We start from the raw sequence: 6,529 nt of genomic DNA, 5'->3' as shown, positions 1-6,529 counted from the left end.
TAAATTTTGTTTCTAAAATCCTACCTAACATGAATCACAGTGTTTTTATGATGTTTATATATATATATATACACACACAGTAAATATGCATGTCAGGTTTACTTAAGTACACTAGAATATATATTGCCATAAAATAGGCTTGTACTAAACTGTAATTTTGATTTCACAGGTTCTTAAAAGATTTCAATAAACACATTCGCTGTAAAACTACATAAAAGAGAGTTTGGACATGAAAGTGCATATTAACTTTTTGAAAGAGGATTAAAAAGGCATATGATTTCTATGCTAAATTGGCAAGTGTATATCATTTATCTAAACAAAAACGACAACACCTTTCATATTTTCCCATGAGCTACGGGGGAAGCTTAACCATGGCTTAACATATCCAGAGAGCATTAAAGCTGGACATCTCAATGGACAGAGGGTGGGACGGGTGTCTGCTTGTGTGCAGAGCATTTCGGAGACAGACTATTGTCCCGCCACGGTCTCAAACCCCAATAGAGCCCCCCCACCCCCGATTCTTAGAGTCAGACAAGGCTAAGAGGTTTCCACATTCAGGTCCACCTCAACTCGCTCCCCACTTCACCGCAGCAATGCATGATACCAGCTCACTTCAGCCCGCAGAGCAGGCCAGACTGCAGCTGCCCGTCTGAGGGGCTGCGTGAAAGAACGGGGTGTTTTTCGGTTGGGGCGGAGAGGGAAGCTGTGAATGCCCTCCCAAAGAGAGATGAGGCATATTGAAAACTATATTAAATTACCCTGATTAACAATTTAGCCACGAACAGGAGAGACTGGGAGGGGTTCTATTGGCAGAACCAAAGCCTATTCACCACCAGAGCGGCGGGGTCGAAAGGTCCCCCAAGTTCACAGGCTCTGCGGCTTTGTTATGCTAACACACAATCTCAAATCAGCAGCCAAGTGGAGTGTGGAATAGAAATGATTCCTTGAGAACTTTCAGCGAGTTTGTCGTCCACACCACCTCCTCCACCAATACCAGGGGTCTGCCGTCTGCTCCTGCCACGTTAAAAACGACTACCTCCATCCCTGGGATGGAAAACGACTTTGAGGGTCAACTACAAGATGTCAGAACTTCTTCATTAGATTGAATTCAAATTACAAATTTTATTTTTGCATACTTTTGAATATAGAAGCTTGTTTTCACAAGGTAAAAAAAAAAAAGGTAAATGTGACTTTTAATCTCACAATTCTTATTGTTTTCTCACAACTATGAGTTCATATCTCACAATTTTTGAGTTTGTATCTCACGAGTGGTAATTCTAAGTTAGAATTGTGAGATATAAAGACAGTATTGCAAGATATACAGTATGTTCAGAATTGCTAGAAACAAACTCGCGATTCTTACCCTGTTCTCAAAAATGTGAAATTCTCTGGCATCACAGCAACAAAAGAACATCATTTTGAAATGTAAAAAGAACATACATTTGTTTCAGAAAATCCATCATAAAAATTTTAAAAATGTTTAATAATCTTTACTAAGAGTGAAATCATCATAAATAATTTCCATATTTTTTGATTGTGTATGTAAATTACAACAAATGATGAGCTCTCAAGTGTGAAATGGATTCAATCACTGTCAACAGTTTTACTGCTCATAAAGTTTTTTCAAAAGTAAACAACGTCGGTGAACAGCATTAAAATTAAGGTAAATATCACTTGTCGTGTTGTATTCAAGCTGCTGTTTCGTCAAATGATGCAAAAATCATGAACACATTGTTTAATTGTATGTATATAGCATGCACAAAATGCAAGCCATGAAATTAGCCTTGGCAAGAAAAACGTGTTTCTTTTTATTTCATTTCTACCACAAAATGCTATTAAAAACAAAACATGGAAATATCGCAAAAATGTTTAAGACAAAATTACAAAAATGAAGTTTTTCTCCTGCGGTCCATGTATAGCCTAGCTGGACATAGCTAGTAGGCAAAATCAATTATGAAGAGTATGAAAATTGTGTTTTAAAGGAGTTTATTTTAAGGTCCAGAGTGTGCATAGTTAGAGACACATCCTCAAAGTATGGTTATGGTTCGTTTTAAGAGCAAATAGATGTCATTTTAATGTTAAATGTCCACTGGGAGCTGGTTTGTGTCCTTGGGGAGCCATAGAGCATCTCCACACTACAAGTAACTGATGGGTCAACCATTGTTTAAATCCAGGTCAACATGGCTTGCCCTCACAGGTCACATTCAGTGAAAATCAATGGCCCTCTATGATGTGCAGTGGATTATGTCTCTCTTGGGTCTCATTTGTGAAACATTAATTGATAGCAGAAGGTGGGTGTCAGTGTCAGCTATCAAGTCAAGGAGATGCACATCCACTATATGTGACCCTGGAGCATAAAACCAGTCTGGGGTATATTTACCACCATATATACCAATGGGTTTTTTTTTAAAAGCAATAGCCAAAAATACATTGTATGGGTCAAAATTATACATTTTTCTTTTACACCAAAAATCATTAGATTAAAATCATTTTTGATTAGAAAAATATGCTTTGCTAAGAACTTCATTTGGACAACTTTAAAGGCGTTTTTCCCAGTATTTAGATTTTTTTTGCACCCTCAGATTCCAGATTTTCAAATAGTTGTATCTCGGATAAAAATGTTCATATCATAACAAACCATACATCAATGGAAAGCGTATACATCTCAATTAAAAAAAATATTGACACTTTATGACTTGTTTTGTGGTCCAGGGTCACATATGATAAACAATTCAGTCTGAAAATTGAACCATTGTTAGAATAGGTCTATACCTTGTAAGTGCTATTTTAGAATAGTGCGACAACTTAATCACATCAATAAAGGAATAGCTCAACTAATTATGAAAGTATGCTGAACATTTACTCACTATCAGGTTGTCCAAGATGTGGAAGTGTTTGTTTCTTCATCAGAACAGATTTGGAGAAATTTAGCACTTTTTAGCTCACCAATGGATCCTCTGCAGTGAATGGGTGCCGTCAGAATGAGAGTCCAAACAGCTGATAAAAACATCACAATAATCCACAAGTGATACACACAACTCCAGTCCATCAGTTAATGTCTCCTGAAGCAACTGCATATTTGAAAGAAACAAATCCATCATTAAGATATTTTTAACTTTAGATCAGTCCTGTATCCATAATATTGTTCCTGTAGTGAAAAAATTATCTTGTCTGAATTAGGAGAGAAATATGCACAGATCATTCCCGGTTTACAAGTAAAATATTATGTAACAGTTCAAAACAAATTCGGATGTGGGTGGATTGTAATGTGAGAGGACAGGCAATAGATGTTTTCACCAGAGGAAAATTTGGAGTCATTGCCGGAAGCGATGGTTTAAAGTTAAAATGTCTTAATGATGGAACATGCAGCTTCTTACTTCTCAAGGCATTAACTGACCGACTGAAGAAGTTTAGATTACTTGTGGATTATTGTGATGTTTTTATCAACTGTTTGGACTCTCATTCTGACGGCACCCATTCACTGCAGATGCAAATGTAATGCAAAATTTCCTCCAAATCTCTTCTGACGAAGAAACAAACTCATCTACATCTTGGAAGGCCAGAAGATAGGTACACTTTTAGCTAATTTTCATTTTTGGAAAAACTATTCATACATTAGTTAAGAAAAATGGGATTTAAATAAGCGGGTTAGTGGCATTTTCATTGTAATTGGCAATGGTCCTTTTAATATACAATGATTAAAACTAATATGTTAATAACAGGAAGGAATGTCTTAGTTTGTCTTATTTGCTCGCTCTCAGTGTAGACGGGGTGTTATAGCTACCCCCCTATTTCTTTTTACTTTCTCCTCTCTCTCTTTTTTGGGATAATTGCCAGAGAAAATCGCGCAGCAATTTCAGATTTATGTAGCACTTTGAATACATCCTCCCCCACTCAAGTCTGATTGGTATCCAACCGCCTGTTACCATGGTAATGACAAGATCATATTCCTGTAGCTCTTTGTGAGGTGGCCTTTCTCAGACGACAGGTTAAGCAGACGTGCTTGACCTGTGGGGGCAGATCTATTGCCACCCTCACATTATTTTATCTCGCCAAGGAGACGAAATAAGGTGAACAAAATTGCATCAAAAGTTCAAGAATTTACTCACGATTCTAATGAAACGAAACAAGCAGTGAGGCTTCCTCTTACATTTAGCAGTACCATGGTGCAGTAATGGCCTGCAATACCATGCTATCCAAATACTTAAAAAATGCCATGGTACATTGCTAAAATGGTTGGTTGTTTTCTTTCTAAATTATGTTTTTATTGGTTTTCATATTACATAACGAACTGGGTAATGATGGTTACCATGGTAAAATGGTTTTCAATAGTACATTACCATGAGTAAACAACATCATAAATAAGGTTGATATTGTTTTAATAAGAAGTGTGCTCGGTTTAGCCATGCATAAGGAAAGTCACAGCCGTACGTTTACAATCTCCGTAGCAACAACTGGATCTCTTACTGTTTAAAAGGGGCCCTTGGGCCCCCGCTGAGTTAAACCCAAGCCTGGGGCCAACATAATGAGCCTGTGATCAACTCGTCAAACGAGAGCTTCATACCCCGTGAGCTGGAGAACACTGCGGCGAATCTACAGCCGCTACACCATTAGAGCACATGCACCAGAGTTTTTCCACTGGTTTAGCAGAAGCCCAACCAGTTGGTGACACTTTAAAGAAAGAAAAAGCTGCCTATTTGTACTTGTGTTCAGTGTGATTTCATAGAAGAATATCTTTCATGGAAGTCCACTGTATTCCTGCCAATAGTACTGATTACATGTAATCTGGATTATTTAATCAGATTCCAAACATTGGTAACACTTTATTTTAAGGTGTCCTGGTTACACGTTATATGTACTTATTATTATAAAAACAACAAATTATGTATAATTACATACAAGTAACCCAAAGCAAAACCACAATCCTAACCCTAACCATATAGTAAGTACATGTAATTAATTCATATTTCTCAGTACTTACATGTAAATATAATTAGTATAGTATAATTGAACTGTACCAATGACACCTTAAAATAAAGTGTAACCCAAACATTTAGTACTTGTATTTAGAATACATTAGCTGGGTTCAGTAATATTGTAATCTTATAATGTATAACTGCCAAGAATATTTAAAACTTGGTAGGTGTTTGTCCTAGTTATTGCTATTTTTAGGTTTATTGTCTGTTCATGTGATGCAGGGATCAGTCAAATCCCTTTGACTTAAAATATTTCCTTGAAGACCCCTGAGATTTAATATTTCAATAATTTAACAACACTTTTGCATGTTCTCTGTTGTCAGGTAATGGTCACATTGTCATGCAGGTAAACAAATAAAATAATACAATTTAAATCTATAAACAAGTAAGGTCTAAAGTAATATAAAAGTAGATCCAAAAGTAGTCAGAATGCATTTCCTAAAATGAGCAATGTTATATTACAGACTTCCAATTTTTGTAATTTTGTAATCAGTAATAGACTACAATTTGCAGGTAATGTACGCAGCTGGTTTGGAACAAAGTAATCACTTAATATCGACACTCTTGTTATGATCTATAATGTATGGTTCATATGTTGGCACAGGTCCTGACGCAAGCACTCGAAAAGGTGAGAGGTGACATGTCTAAGAAATTTGCAGCCTTCAATTAGCCGTTGAGTAGAGTCAAGTCGTTTAATGCATGAGACTTTGCCATTACCTCTGCAATCTAGATCACACCTAATGGACACTCTAGATTCTGAGGGTGCTTGACGCCCGGCGGAAGTGACATGAGAGATGACGGCCTATTTTTGGTACGGGGACAGTGTGAGGACAAGAACAGAGGTTATATCTGATATATATTGGTATTTTGGTGTCATGGATAAAATGTGTGGCTTTTTTAAAGTTTCAGTATCTGTTAAATGGAAAATGAAAAGGTTTAAATAGATTAAAAAGCATTTAAGATTTTCATGCAGTGTGAGACTTGAACAATGACTTTCAGAGGGGTTGACTTTTGAAGGAAATTTAGATTTAGAATAGTTTTTTTTACGGAAATGTTTGAACTACAGTATGTACAAATAATATGTACTATGTGAGTCAAGCTTGATTATACTTAACATTGTGTATTAATGAATACAATTAGCTGTACGACAGACTTTGGATAATAGTGTCTGCTAAATAAATGCTAAATGCTAAATAAATAGATGTAAGTGTAAATGATACAAATTTGGGTGGGGGAAATTAGCCAAACTTTAAGTCTGCTCTAATACTCAAATTTCATTTGCATATTAAAATCTGGTGATTATTAAACCAATTAGTAAATAAAATTGTGGTTACATTGGAATTTCTTATTTTTCTAAACAAACAATGACTTAAGCTATAAGCTACTGCTACACTGCAAAAATGATTTTTTTCCTTTGTATTTTTGGTTTTATTTTAAGTGCAAATATCTACACATTGCTAAATGAAGACACATTTACTTCAGAAGCAAAATTACTTACAAGTCTTGAAAAGGAAAGTATCAAAATAAATGACTATGCTTCAATCAATTAAGGA

The sequence above is a fragment of the Carassius gibelio genome, chromosome B10 (assembly GCF_023724105.1).
Source record: "Carassius gibelio isolate Cgi1373 ecotype wild population from Czech Republic chromosome B10, carGib1.2-hapl.c, whole genome shotgun sequence".
Classification (NCBI taxonomy): Eukaryota; Metazoa; Chordata; class Actinopteri; order Cypriniformes; family Cyprinidae; genus Carassius; species Carassius gibelio.
This window is presented reverse-complemented; position numbering follows the sequence as displayed.